This window comes from Echinops telfairi, unplaced genomic scaffold (assembly GCF_000313985.2).
Source record: "Echinops telfairi isolate 266 unplaced genomic scaffold, ASM31398v2 ScPeMD7_2186;HRSCAF=2738, whole genome shotgun sequence".
Lineage (NCBI taxonomy): Eukaryota > Metazoa > Chordata > Mammalia > Afrosoricida > Tenrecidae > Echinops > Echinops telfairi.
This window is the reverse complement of record NW_022106084.1, coordinates 4,624,884-4,640,037: the sequence shown is the minus strand read 5'-3', so window position 1 is coordinate 4,640,037 and position 15,154 is coordinate 4,624,884. Positions and strand designations below refer to the sequence as shown.

The window sequence follows — 15,154 nt, the reverse complement described above, 5'->3', positions numbered from 1 at the left end:
TTTGTTGTTGTTGTTATTGTTGTTGTCATCTGTTTGTTTGTTTTTACCAAAGAACTGGTCTTTCCTGATAACATGCCCAAAGTACCTGAGACAAAGTTTTACGTGCTCACTTCTCATGAAATTTCTGGCTGCACTTCTTCCAACACACGTTTATTTGTTCTACTGGCGGAATTTTAAAATTTCTTCAGCACTAACTTTAGTGGCAGTGTATAAATTTGAATAATCATATTACCCGAACTACCTTGTATGCATATAGATAGTATGTGATCACAGACAGCATTGCTTTTCAAGATAGACCTTGAAATATTTTTTGAGCTTGAATGTGATCCAATTCCTCTGTAATTTTTCAGTTCTACCCTGCTTCCCCGAAAGTAAGACATCCCCCGAAAATAAAACCTACTTACAGTTTTGCCTCTCGCTGAAATATAAAGCATCCCCCCAAATAAGGCCCCCTGAAGCTACCGTAACTCTGGATTCTGGACTGTGGTGGTGGGCGCCACTGCGCAACTCACTGTTGGCCACAGCGCAGCTGGAGCAGACAGGAAGTGCGAGATCTCTTTTAATAAAACAAATAAATATGCACCATATTCTTCTTCATGGAAAAATAAAACATCCCCTGAAAATAAGACCTAGCACATCTTTGGGAGCAAAAATTAATATAAGACACTGTCTTATTTTTGGGGAAACAGGGTAGCATAGTAAACCATGTGATTTTCTGATTAAATGGTTAATATTAGTCCATTAAAGCACATCGATGGCTAGGTTACTGAATTTTATTGGTTTCATCTCATTTTTGATAACTTGCAGTTTTCTTCTATCCGTGCTTCTTACAGTAAAACATTTGATTATCAATGGGTATCTGTAGCGGTTTATTCCCATTTTGAGTTATACCTCTTCAGGAAATTAGGTCTTGAAAGCTTAACTCCATCGAAATGATTAAGGCTGACTCTAATTTGAAGAGGCAGCTCTTCCCCAGTAGTATTTTGAGTGCCTTCCAACCAAAGGGGCTCACATTCTCACACTATATCTAATGATAGTCTACCGCTAGTCATACATTGTAATGGGTAGTTAGTTCCTCAGAAGGGGACATCCGTTTCCTTCTCCCCAATTTGTTCTTAGTCAAGAAGCTCCCATAAAATCTGTTGACCATGAGTGACCCTGCTGGTATTTGAAACACTGGTGGTCTAGCTTCCAATATCCCAGGAACATGAGTCACAACAGTATGATGAGAAACTGTATGGCACTCTAACTAGGATATGCTGAAAACGGTTTAAACATGTTATTTAATCATATTTTCCTAATTTATTCCATTAAATGCTAAAGCCATATTATGAATCAAAAATCAAACCCACTGCCAGGGCAACTATATAGGACAGAGTGTAGAAGTTACCTTGTACTTTTCCCAGACTGCAATTCCTTGCAAGAGCAGATGACCTCATGTTTCTCCTGTGGACCGGCTAGTGGACTGCGAGTGCTGACCTTGGGGTTAGCAGCCCAGCATGTAAAGCACTATGCAACCATAGAGCTATATTCAAAGCAGAGCTAAGATTTTATAAATTGTATGTTTTCATTATTTTAGTTATCAATTGGTAACTTGCTACATTATAGGCATTTTACTTTGTAGCTGCTACAAACAATATTACTGTTAAGTTCTGTCAAATTGCTTCCAACTCATAGTGACACTGTGAGTTGGAAACAAAAGGAAAGATTCCCTGAAGCAGTGACATCCTCACAACTCCTGTTACGCTTCAGTCCCTTATTGCAGCCACCCTATCAATGCATCTCCCTGAGCGAACAACAGAGAAATATAATCAAGATGACTTGATCATCCTGTGTGTGTTGTTTTCAGTAAACCCAAAGAAAACCAAACACACTCCTGGAAAGTTGATGATGACTTGTAGAGACCCTTTGCAGGCTTTCCAACGCTGTACATATCTAGGGGAGTAGACAACCACAACTCTCTCCCGAGGAGCAGCCAGTGGGTTTGAACCGCCACCTTTGCAGCTGGCAGTCCAGCACTTCCCCACGCATGCTTTCAGAGTGCAGTCTATGAGATTTCTTACATGTGTGTCCATCTTTCTCACATCTTTACGTGAGCTCATCTAAAGTGAGTGAGATTGTATCTTTTTTTTTCCTGATTGATGAAGGTTTTCACATTGTGATCAATTAGTCTTTCTTTTCCTTCTTTGAATTGTAGTCACAGTCTTTAAAACATGTTCTAATGTCCTTTTTTGATGAAATATTTTTATTACTCTTGTGTTATGCTGTTGTTCCAGTTTGTAGACTCACTCTTTTGTTAGTAGTGTCATTTGTAGTATGTGTACGTTAATAGCAATGAGCTCAAAGGTAACATTGTAAAGATGGCGCAGGACTGGGCAGTACTTACTTCTGCGTGTCTAGAGTTGCGATGAGTAATAGCCAACACCACGGCACCTATAATAATTAGGTTTTATGTCAACTTGGGTCAACAGGGACTTCCCTATGAGCTGGTCTAACATAGTAGGGTCAACTCCAAGAATGGGATCATCTGTGAAGAAACCAAGCAGTTGTGGGGAGAATGATGTTGTTGTTGGGTGCCGTTAAATGCATTTCAATCCAGAGTGACCCTGTGTACAACAAAGCGAAACACTGCTCAGCAGTGTGCCATTTCACAATTATTCTCAGGTTCAAGCCCACTGTTGCAGCCACTGTGTCATCCGTCTTGTTGTAGGTTTTCCTCTTTACCACTACCCTTCTATTTTGCCAAGAAAGATATCCGTCTCCAGGGCTTCTACTTGTTATTTGTGTGGGAGAAGTAAAACCAGAATGCTTCTTAGAGGCAAGAATGGCAAGACTTCATCTCAAGGACTTGGAACATGTTATTAGGAGAGACCAGGCCCTAAGGGAAGACTTGATGCTTGGTAAAGTACCAGGACAATGAAAAAGAGGAAGGCCCTCAGCAGGTGTACTGACACACCGCTGCAACAATTGGCTCAAACATATGAATGGTTTTGAAGATGGTGCAGGACTGGGAACCATCTTTCCTTATGCTCTTCCTAAGATTGCTATGAGTTGGAACCCACTCGATGGCACCTAAACACAACAGCCCAATCATTTTGGTGGAATTATATTAAAACAAATTGTAGAATCATATTCAGGAATTTCACCATAGTACCTATTAACAACAATATGATTCCAGTGCTTGTTTCTGTGGTCAGACTTTGCCTTCTCCAACCCATGCCGCACACTGCTTCTAGTTTGCTTTTGCTAAAATAAAATTAATTAATTAAAAAAAGACTCTGCATGCCACACACCTTATAAATGATCTTTTTTGTTCACTAATTTTGTTAACCTATTTGTGAGGCCTGCCTCACCACAAAGAAAAATATGTCACTTAAAGAGCCTACAAAAACAATGTTCTAAGCACAGAGAGCATTCCTTCCTAACTATGAAGTGATCATTAAGAGACCACTGTACTAAATAACCATGACAGAAGGAAGGATTATTTATAGCTGTAACGGTTGAGATTCTATATCAAAGTAATAATTAGCAATTAGAGCCTCTTTATAGAGTTTCCCTAACTTTTGGGGGCTCTCAGCCCACTTGGAGTAGTTCATTGGTAAGGCAGAGACCTTGTTTCTAAATCTTCAGAATGGATATAGCCTTAACCATTTGTTGACTGTTCTAAAGCAAAGAGAGAGTAACATCTTACCAGAAGCATTTAAGCATGTTTTACCTTCATCCAGTATTAAGCCAGGTTGCATTTTCTAAGAGTATGGTCCAAGAGAATAGTTGTCCTTGAAACAGAGGGCTTGGGGCTGCTAATAGCGAAGTCAGTGTTTAATTAAATACATCAGCCACTCCACAAAAGAAAGGTGAGGCTTCTGCTCTCCTAACTACTTACATTCTTGGAAACCTTACATAGGGCCACAATGAATTGGAATCAACTTGTTGGTAAAAGGTTTGGTTTATAAGGAAAGAGACCAGCAGTATTTTTTCAGTGGAAACCATTAAATTTTAAAGGGTCTAATTCTTTGAAATAAGTTCTTTCTCTTACATTTTCTTCCAGATATTTATCATTCTATATGGTATAGATTTGACACACTTATCCATGACCCATCTACATGATTTTGTAGTTTTATTAGTAAAAATATAAAATAAAAGTAATGTTTCTATATTCCGACAAATATTGTCACATGATTAGTGTCCATTCTTATTTTGTCTTCTTTAAATTGCCCAATCATAGTCAGAATGTACTTGTATGTGAATATATACAAACGCTTGTCTCCACTCTTCAGCCCTTTATCATTTATTCTGATACCTTTTGAAAATCTTTTTCTGACCTTCCCAAGGCAATCTACTTCTGTGATTGAGTTAAACGATTGATTGTAATAGTCACAAAGAATTCAAAGGTGATGTTCATGATTATGGAATTTATCAGGGAACTTAACTGATTAAATTCAGGTAAGGGTAAAGCCTAAGCTAAGAACAATCAGTTCTTACGATGTCTCCACACTCAGTATTTCCCCTCATGAAGGATAACTGAAGAAAAGGATGCTTGAATAGCAAATGATGGTGAAGAAATTGGATGCTGTTTGACTATCAGAAAACAAACAGTGTTTTTGGTCCTAAATGCTTATCTTAACATAACTAATCATCTAAGTGAGGTGCCAGTTAAACCCGTGTGGAAGAAACTCATCAACTTCTGTGACCCAAGGAGTGTAAGTAACAAAATCCAAAATCCAAGGAAGGAAATGTATTAGAGCTTAAATTCTGAGCACCCTATTTTCTTAAAGCCGTGAATAACAGTAAAAGCCAAAAATGTATTTACGCAAACACCACAGCGAATACACTTCCATGAAATGCACTCAGACCATTGACCGTGGATGTTAAAAGTCTTGCCATCAAACAAGAGTAGATCAGAAGGTGAATTAATGGAGATAAAATTAAGCTAAAATTTTACTTGTTATCATTCGTTTCCCTTTAACCCAATTCTATTTTTATTATTTTGGATTGAACAAAAAGAAAAAAATGTGCCAACGTCATTGAACAAGTGACATAGATTTTGTTAAAAAAATCTAATTTTACCACAAAAAAAAAAAATCTAATTTTACCAAAAGCACAATAAAATTGTATTAAAAAAACACAGTAAGAGAAAAACAAATATCCTTGAAGTAGGGAGAAAATAATCGGGTGTAGAATGCTCAGGATACAGTTGACAGTCAGGACTTTCTCCTCTGCCATACTTGCAGGCCAGCCTCTCTGGGGGCCTTAGTCCCTTGGCTTGACCTTTGCCTACTCAACACTGTTATGAAGCCTGACAATAAATGCCCCCGAGCCACAGCACTGTGCTATAAGCCTCAACCTGAAGGCATTCAGCTTCAGTTCTGTGGGTCAGCAAACCCAGCTCCCTTGATTAAATTCCCAGAGACACTCCACTCCATCAGTCAACCTCCTGCCCATGAGCGCTCAGCTTCATTTGTTGTGGGCCTGTCATTGCACTGCTCTGGCTCCTGGTCCCTCTGCCTTTGCTGCTTCTCTGAAAGTCCTCCGATGTCACAGCTGTCTCCTGGGTCAGTGAAGCTCCATGGAGAGGAATCTCTGGGTTCACTTCTAACTCTCCTGTCTTACTGGTAGTGAGATCTGAACCCCTGCTTCAGAGATGGCTAAATCGTTCATGTCCAGCAGCAATCATAATTAACTGTGATAACAACCACTCACATCTGAGTCATAAATCCAAACACCATCTCCTCCCTCAACCTCCACCCCACCCCATCCCTCTATGTTAGTGTAGTAGTTACCTAACATTGTTAGGCCAGGTTCTCTAGAGAAACAAAACCAGTAACATTTATATGTGTTTGTTTCTAGAGGGATATATATCGAGAAATGGCTTACACAGTTGTAGGAATAGGTTAAGTCTCATCTGGTTAAGTTGAACTTCTGATTCATGTGCCTGTGGAAGCTGATGAACAGGAAGCAGAAGTACGGGAATGGGGGCCACAGGCTGGTGGATGCAGACATAAATGAAACTGAGACCAGTTGAATGACTCCACCATCATTAATCTACTGAAGGCTCCTGGGATTGGTAGGCAATGCAACCCAGAGGCCGAGGAAGGGGATTGAAGATATAGCTCCATCAGTAGAGGGCTGTACTAAGCTTAGTCTCTCTGTCATACAAAAGGCCACACCCCCAAGGAGGTATCATCAGACTGCAACCTGATTGTTACCTTGGGCTGCACTTGTAGCCTTAGCCAAGAGCGCCTGGTTGGCATTAACCTGAATCATCACAGGCCACCCCTTGTCAATTTGATACCTGCACACAAATCTTTAAACATACATAATCATCAAACAGAAGCAATAGTAAAACCATCCTTGTGCCTGGCGTAGTGGGTTGCTAACCACAAGTTAAGCAGTTTGAAACCACCAGTCACTCTGAAAGAGAAAGATGGGACTTTCCACTCTTGTAAAGAGCTACACTCTCCCCCTTGGACAGGTAGACAGTCCAATCAGAGGGCGGATACAGTAGATTAGTGTATTAGCAGATTAGAACCTTCAGTAGATTAGTGATAGTGGGTTAATTCAACTGATCTCAGGTTCATTTATGTCCGATGGAATACTGATGGGAAAAACCAAGTCAGGAGAGGGGAAACGTAGCAAACATGTCTGAGGCAACGCAAAGGCGTGTCTCTTGGTAGGAAAAGAAGGAGGACCAACCTCCAGTTGGGGGGAAGAACAACAGAAAATGCTTTGGGGACTTGGAGAGAGGGTGGGGAAGTGTCTTTGGTGGTATGCATCAAATGGAATACATTGACCCAGGCTCATGGGTGCATCCTGGGGACAAAGGCTGGGTGCCACGCAATGCTGGGACACTGAATCCTAGATCTTCAAAGCACACAGCATGCTTCAGAGGCTGCAACAGAGAGATCTGATGCAGAAACTCCACTGGGTGAACTGGAGTCTACCTCAGATACACTTTTAACTGAGGATATAAGTCAGAAAGTACATGGTGTCTGAGGAAGCAGAAGACAGTTGTACCGAGATTGTTGAGCTGTTGTTAGACCGACAAGCATGGTCTTGCTACGGCAATGCCCTATATGCTGTAATAAGATATGTATTATTCTGGCAAATCGGTGGCGGGTGTTCTATTTTGTTTTTGTCTGTTCATGTTAGGGTGTATCTCAGAGATGTTATGTCACTGGGGGTTACCCTCTTGAAGTTTTGTTGAATATTTTTCTGTTTTTTGGTAAATGAAACCCAGGATTGATGAATCTATAGGGACAGCAAGTAGAATAGGTTTTGGTGGGGAGGGATGTACAGGGATGAGCGATGGGGCGGTGGGGAGTAAAAGAGAGATGATGTCATGGAGTCCAGGAAGAAGAAGTATGTTTGGAAGCTGATTGTGGAGGCAATTGTACAATTCTGATTGACACAATTGAACTGTGGAATAATATACATATTAGCTCCTACTTAATAATAATTTTTAAAACACCACATAGATCCAGGAATGGATTTGGGGTTTGTACTATCCTAGCTCCAACTTAAGAACAATAAGTTCTTACATCATGACCTTGCTCATTACTCACCATCAGGAAGGGAACATGGAAGATATGGGTGCTATTGCAAAATGTGAAGAAATTACATGGTGCCTGGCTGTCAGATAAAATAGCATCTGGGGTCTTAAAGATTTGTGTCCAAACAAGTCTTTTCCTTCCTGGACTCTTTGACATTTAAATGAGATGTCATCTAAATGAGATGTCAACTAAGTCCACAAGGAAGAAGCACACCATCATCAGTCACTGAAGGATTGCAAATCATGAAATCCAAAGTTGAAGGAGGGAAGATTATTGATGACAGTGGGAGCCCAAGATTCATTCATGGTAACTGCATAGGAAATAAGACTCCAGTAAACTCCCTCTATCCACAATTGAAGGATGGGAGGCTAGTGGTCACTAAACAGAGTGTATTGGAGAGATCTGACTTAAACAGTGAACACCTTGTCAGTTGATCCCCCCTCTGATGCATGCTGGACCTGATTTGGTTTTCAACATTTTCTGTATTTTATTTGTTTGTTTGTTTTTATTTGTCTATGTCAGCGTGTTTCTCAGAGGTGTTATGTCATTGGAGGTCACCCTCTTGACGTTGTGTTATATGTTTTCTTGTGTTTCACTATATGAAACCCAGGACTGATGAACAGCAATCAGAATAAGGGTTTCGGGGGAGGGGAGGAGTCACAGTGGTGGTGGGAGTAAAGGGGAGAAAATGTTAAAGAGTCCAGGAAGGAAAAGAATGTTTGACAACCAAATGTGGTAATAAATTGTACAATTCTGCTTGATGTGATTGAACTATGGAATGAGATATGTATTAACTCCAATTAATAATTTTTTTTAAAAAAAGAGAAGAATCAAAAAAAAAAAAGGAAAAAAAGAGTTACATTCTCAGAAACTCAGTGAGGCAATTTTCCCCTGTCGGAGAGGGTCACTGTGAGTGGGCGTCAACTCAATGACAGTATACAGGTTTTTGTTTTTCACCTAACATGATACAAATGTACAACCAAAAAGACACTAACCCCATTTTCACCTTATATTTTCTAAGTGAATAAAACCAAAAATATTTGGTACATGCTTAAAAATAAGGATCACTCATAATAATTACAGTCCTTTCTGCAGTTGGTCATGTGAATTTAGCTCGTAGTTTGAACTACCATATTCCACTACCCATTAGTATTTTCTTAGCCTTTTGTGATACCTTGGCACATCATGATTCTTTGTCTGCTAAGGTGTCCCAAACCTTCATTCCTGATGAGTTTGAGCTATTAGTAGTCACCTAGAATCAGGGTGTTGTACTTTACCATTGAGTTTAATCACAGGACATGGTAGTACAAAAAGACACCTTAAGGCATCTCCTGGATTGCTGACATATTCTTCTTTACCTTTGTTATACAATATTAATCCAATCTCCCCTTGGTATTCAGGATCACAAACACAACTCTATATGGTAATAACATTCTTTGCCTGTTGGTCAGGAGGCATAAGGAGTCCACAATCCTCAAGAGGCATTCTTAACTTCCAGCTCAAAGGAATCAGTGCTGTGTCTCCAGGTTGGAGTCTTCCTCCCTTTGAAGCTAAGATTTCCAGACCGGAAGAGCAGAGAGTTGCAGGGAGAGGAAGCAAAATTGTCTTGAGTGGGTCATTAGAATAATAGTGAGTAATGCCATTTCTACCCCTTGGATCCTGTATCCATGAATTCTGGCTATTGGACAAACAGCACTATATATTGGCCACTGGTTTAGAGCATACGCAGCTCTAAATTCTGCAGAATATTGCCCCAACCTTCCAAGGTGTTGCCACCAAGCAAGTGCTGTAATTCCATTCTATCAAGCCAGCTGCCTCAAGATGAGGAGGAACATGATAAGACCAGTGTGTTAGTTGGGGTAGACTAGAGAAACAAATTCATAGACACTCATGTGTATGGGAAAGATCTTTATATACAAGAGCAATTGAACATTGAGAAAACATCCCAACCCAGTCCAGATCAAGACCATAAGTCTGATATTAGCCCATATGTCTGATACCGATCTATAAAGTCCTCTTCAGACTCTTGAAACACATGCAATGATGCCAAATGTGGGAAGCTCACAGGCCAGTGGGTGGAAATTCTTGTGGATCTGGTGGCATTGTAAGCATCTCAGCGCTGGCAGGGGTCTCCAGGGGCTTCTCCAGGTCTGGCTCCATCAGCCTCTCTCCATGTTTCTTCTACAAAGGGATGTCTCAGGAAGTGATGAGAGAGAGTGTGTCTCCTGCCTCCAGGGAGGAAATACAAGAGTTCCCAGAATCCTTAGGAGAAAGCCATGCCCACACAGAGGCCTCATTGCATATATCCTAATTCACAGGATAGACTCTGCCCCTCCATTCTCAATCCTCAAATTGATACCAGCTTATGTAACTACCACAACCAGTGAATTCTGTGGACATAAGCCTATTGTTACATTTCATTTCATGTGAAGTGAGTCCCTTGGACTGAGGCAGTACTGTGTGGGATACCATATCAGATGATGAGATATTCTATAAGTCCATGAATGGTAGTTTTGGCAGAAACTCTGAATGCAAGGAAAGCAAATTTGTATCCTCAGTAAATTTCTGTCCTAGTAGGAACAAATCATTGCCCTTGCCATGATGGAAGTGGCTCTATGTAATCAACATGCCACCAGGTTGCTGCCTGCCCTGAATGGTCTCATCTGTTGGGCTCATTGCTGATTTGTGCTGCTGGCAGGATGGGCACTCTGCAATGGTGGCAGCCAAATCAGCCTTGGTGAGTGGAAATCCTTGTTGCTGAGTCCACACATAACATCCATCCCTGTTATGTTATGCCATGGATTCATAATGCCCTCTTTATTAATACACAAAGACTTATGAGCACTTACAGGGACAAAGGTGGAGTTCTTCATGCCTTGAGGCCTAATGAGACATGAGAACCCATTTAGGAAACTCATCTTTACTCTTTTGTTTCTCTATAACCATGCCTGGCACCAAATGTGTTAGTTGAGCTTCTCATGGGATGGAAACCCAGTGACACTGGTAGGTGTTTGTACATAGAAAGAGATTTATATAAAGAAATGACTTGTGCAGTTGTAGAAGTTGGTAAGGCAATCAAGTTCAAGTCAGCCCTCTTCTGAAGCAGCTGGGCAGCACATGGAGCATCCAAATGTGTGAGCAAATTGCAACTCTTCCTTTGAGTTAAATGATTTAGATTTAGTTCTATTAGGGTTTTTAATGAACAACTTGTTAGCATGGTTTATTAATTCTGTTATAAAATTATTTCTTTAGACTCAATAATCTTCAGAAGTATTAAAAAAAACAATTATCCAAGTAATCAGTTGTAATGAATCTCTCTGTATATCTGTATGTGTGCATATATGTGTGTGTGTGTATATTTCACAGTGACCCTATAGAACAGCACAACTGTCCCTGTGAGTTTCCAAGGTTATAATTCTACTGGTTTAGAAAGCACCATATTTTACCCATGGAACTGCTGGTGGTTTTGAACTGCTAACCTTGTGGCTAGCAGCCAAACATATAACTACTATGCCAACAAGGCTCCTACAGTGAAAATCGACTTGATGCCAGTAAGCTTGATTTGAGTAATAGATATACCCTTAACATGATACCAGGAAAAATTATTAGAAAAAAAAGAAAAGATCGGAACATTTATAAATTAATCCATGAATGCAATAAAACACAAAAGAAAGGATCTGGATTAATGTACGTATTCTTTGTAATATGAAGATTTTACAAAGATATTGGAGAAATAAGCTTTATCTTCTCAACGAATGCAAGAGGAGCAGGTATACCAAAATACTGGGATTGCCCTGGGTGGAGTTGAGCTTTTGTTGTACACATTCTTTCTGCTAGTCAAGCATCCAGCAACTCACTCTGAGTTAGTGCACCCAGCGGTATCACCTGGGAAGTTTCGCTCTGATCACAGTGAATTTTTTTTGCAAAAGCACTTTCCCTCACTCAAACCTCATTTGTGACGGTCAATTTAAAAGAACTGTGTGTGGCAATGAAATGCTTCCTGCTCAGGAAAAATGCCACAGAAACTGTTGTGATGTTGACCATAGCTTACAGGGACAGCAGCATGGGAAAACCTGGAGTGTATGGGTGGTTTTCTCATTTAAAAGGCAAAATCTTGATTGATGACAAACTTCATTCTGGACATCCATCAACTTCCCGAACAGAAGAAAATGTCAACTCGTAGTGCATTTGGAACTCCATTCCATCAGGTCAGATTTGTTAATCAAGCTTTCTCTTTAGATGTTCTGAAAAGATTGCATAACAGTATATGACAAAAAAGGCCTGATTGGTGACAGGCAGGGGACTGGTTTTGCCACCATGACAGAGCACGTGCTCACGATGCCGTCTCTGTCTGTCAGTTTTAGGCATAAAGCAGCATGCCCCTCATGCCCCAGGTATTTTACTCACCTGATGGCTCTGTGTGACTTTTTTGTTTCTGTGAATGAAAAGGGACATGAACAAGGGACAGCGATTTGAGGATGTAGAAGAGGTGAGGAAAAAAACAAGGGAGGTGCTGTCAGCCATCCAAACAGATGAGTTTGGAAAATGTTTCCAAAAATGAAATCTCAGATTTGACAAATGTATTAAGTGTAATGGAGAGTACTTTGAAAGTGATAAGGTTGTTTTGTAAAAAAATAAAATAAATATATAACTTTGAAATTTTTTCTGGTTATTTTTAGGTACCCTTCCTACTGTCACTACTAGTTGTTATCTATAGAATGGGATTTCTATTTATGTGACCATAGGAGATCAGAAAAACAACTGGTATTAAGGTCCTCTTTAATTAAATGAGGAAAAATCATATTTCCATAAATTTCAGGCTCTATTAGATGAGTTTAATTATGCACTCAGTTATGAAAAATAAATCACAGTTGCTACATCAACTCTGTGTGTTTAAAATTACAAAATCCAGGTGTTTGAAGACTTGGCAATCATTATCTCAGGAGTTAAGATGATATAAAACATAATTCAGATTCACCAAGTACACAATTTATAATGTGCTATATGTTAAGTTCACTCCTTGTCCAAATTGTGATAGAAGAATCGGTCCTAGGAAAATGGGTGCACTTGATAAATCTACCAAGCTTCACACCCCTCTTACCCTTTTTGCATTTAAACTGATCATTTACTGGCAGCAGATGGGCACTAGGAATGAAACTTTTCAATATGGCCTGGTGGGGATGTATATTTCCAGACACAGAATGAGAAAGTACAATACAGCATTCTTAATGTGATTAACAAAGAGGCATGGAATCTACAATCAATCTTCCTTTTTACCACCATCCTACTTCTCAGAAGTGTTAGGGAAATGATACAATAGTTGAATGCAGAAGGGGAAGTGCCTTGGGCAGCTTAGCAGAGCTGACTGGGAATCCTCATTTTGAATTTCTGCTTTCTGTGTCACCCTTCGTCTAACATTGTCGCCTCAGAAGGCATCTTTCTTACCCCGCATCGGCATGGCCAATCAAGGCTTGGTCACGCCAGAACCGTACTTACTGCACTTGACATTTGTACCACTGAAAGCATACTCCACTGAAAGTAGAATGAAATTACGAGATCAAATGGTTTGGGTTTTTATCTGCTTGAAGGGACAGAGTTTTAGTTGTCATTTTGTGCTGTTTGTTTTCTCTCCCTTGTGACAGGGAAATCCCACTCTCAGTTTGTTTTCTTCTAACTGCACAATCTAATTAAGGAAACATATTTTCATTATGAGAATTTTTGTGAAATGACATTCTAATTGACTCATTTTGATTAAAACATGTGAACAGTTTCTGTGGACGAATAGCTTCAAAATCTTGTTAGCCCTGACGGGATTAAACAACAGAATTGTATGTGAATGGATATATTGGAATGTGTAAACTGTATCAATAAAAATAGTATATATATTATGTATACACTATTTTCTATTACATATACTATATAATAGCATATCTATATCTATATAGATATATCTTGTTAGCCATAAAAGATTCAAGAGAAATGGAAGTACCAGTGAGTCTGATTCCAATCAGAATACTAAAGAGCTTGTTTAAGTATAAAAGACAGCTGAAGGTTGAATATTTTTGCAAATTTAAACTATGTAAGGAATTTGGGATTTAATTAGGCTTCCACTGCTGCTGAAGTGGGTTTCTGTTTGGATCCTTGATTGGTCTGAATGGCTGAGCAGTGAATGGTTGGAGTTTTGAGTCGCCCCCCCCCCCCCCGGGCCCGGGGGGGGGGGGGGGGGGGGGGGGGGGGGGGAGGGGTTCAGAGATGGTAAGAAAACTGAGTTTTTCCTGCAGAGGGGCTGGTGGTTTTGAACTGCTGACTATGTAGACTGCAGCAAACAGGTAACCACTATGTCAGGAGGGCTGCTTTGAAAGTCACAGTACCCTCCTATTTAAATCCTCAAGGTTCTCGGTTCCAATATTGAGGTAGAAGAAAACGACATTATGAATCTCTGTGGAGGGTCTGATATCCCTTAGGAAAGAGAGAGGGAAGGAAGCAAAACCCGTGATAGATGCTATATGAAGCCATGAAAGAGTGTGGGGGGGCGGGGGGCAGAATATCATTTCATTTAACACAATCCTTTATATGTCGCCCACCACAACCTACTGCCATCAAGTAAATTCTGGCTCTCCACACCTCTATACAGGGATTCAATCTTTTTTTAATTTTTATTTTCACCACTTTATTTTTGTGTACATGTTTTACATCAGGGAGTGTCTAAGACAGGTTCTGGTAACTGAAGGGCCTTTAGAAGCAGCTTGTATTGTCTAGACCCTAGGTATGCTGCAAACATGGTCTGGAGCAAACTGGGAAACACCATCTTTCTAAAGACGGGCTTAGACATTCTGATCCAGCAGGTTAAACTACTTCCTTTCTCTGGTAGCAGGGCTGATTTGTACCTGGCTGCTAGGCCACCATTGATGGGTACAGCCAAGAAAACAGGATAAAGACCACCAAGAACAAGACCGACCAGTCCACCCCGTGTTACAGTGCAAGTTTCACAGCTCAGATGACCTGCACTCAAAAGAAGATTTACAAATGCTTTGTAAGATAAGTCTGCTGTAGCAAATGGAATCACTGCCGCTGGTAAGCCAGCAGCCATCCGAGCCAGAGTCACATTTAAGGCACGTTGAAAAAGACTTTGCTGTTTGCTATCAGGCCACAGAAAGCAGCATTAAGTCCAACATATGTTGATCCATGTTCAAGTAGTTTCTTTTCTACATCTGGAAGTTGGTTAATTTTTCTGTTTATAAAACTAATATTTGAGGTTTCGTTCATAGTATTATCTGGGTCATGATTTTCCATCTTGGAGCCTTGAAGTTAGGAGTCCAACACTTCCGGGACCGTGCCACGAGGGCTCCTTGTGCTCGTCTTTCCTCGGGTACCCGTGCTTCGCCCGGTTCGTCTCAGCTTTGCCAGGGCGCTCAGGGCAAGCCAAGTTGCATGGGCGCGAGCGCAGCCATCTTCCAGGGATTCAATCTCTACGGGCACATGCATCAATAGCCTGGCGGGTTTGAATCCAGAGCTGCAGGGTAACAGCCAAGCCTAAAGCACAGCGCCCCAATGCTCTTCATCATCGACATCGAGTAGGGGAACAGATTATAGTTGGAGGGTGT

The 15,154-nt window shown here is 40.5% G+C and overlaps 1 pseudogene; it reads right to left on the bottom strand.

The window, feature by feature from the left end:
• Nucleotides 1-14,244: 14,244 nt before the first annotated feature.
• LOC101656403 lies at nt 14,245-14,843 on the bottom strand (annotated as a pseudogene).
• Nucleotides 14,844-15,154: the final 311 nt, after the last annotated feature.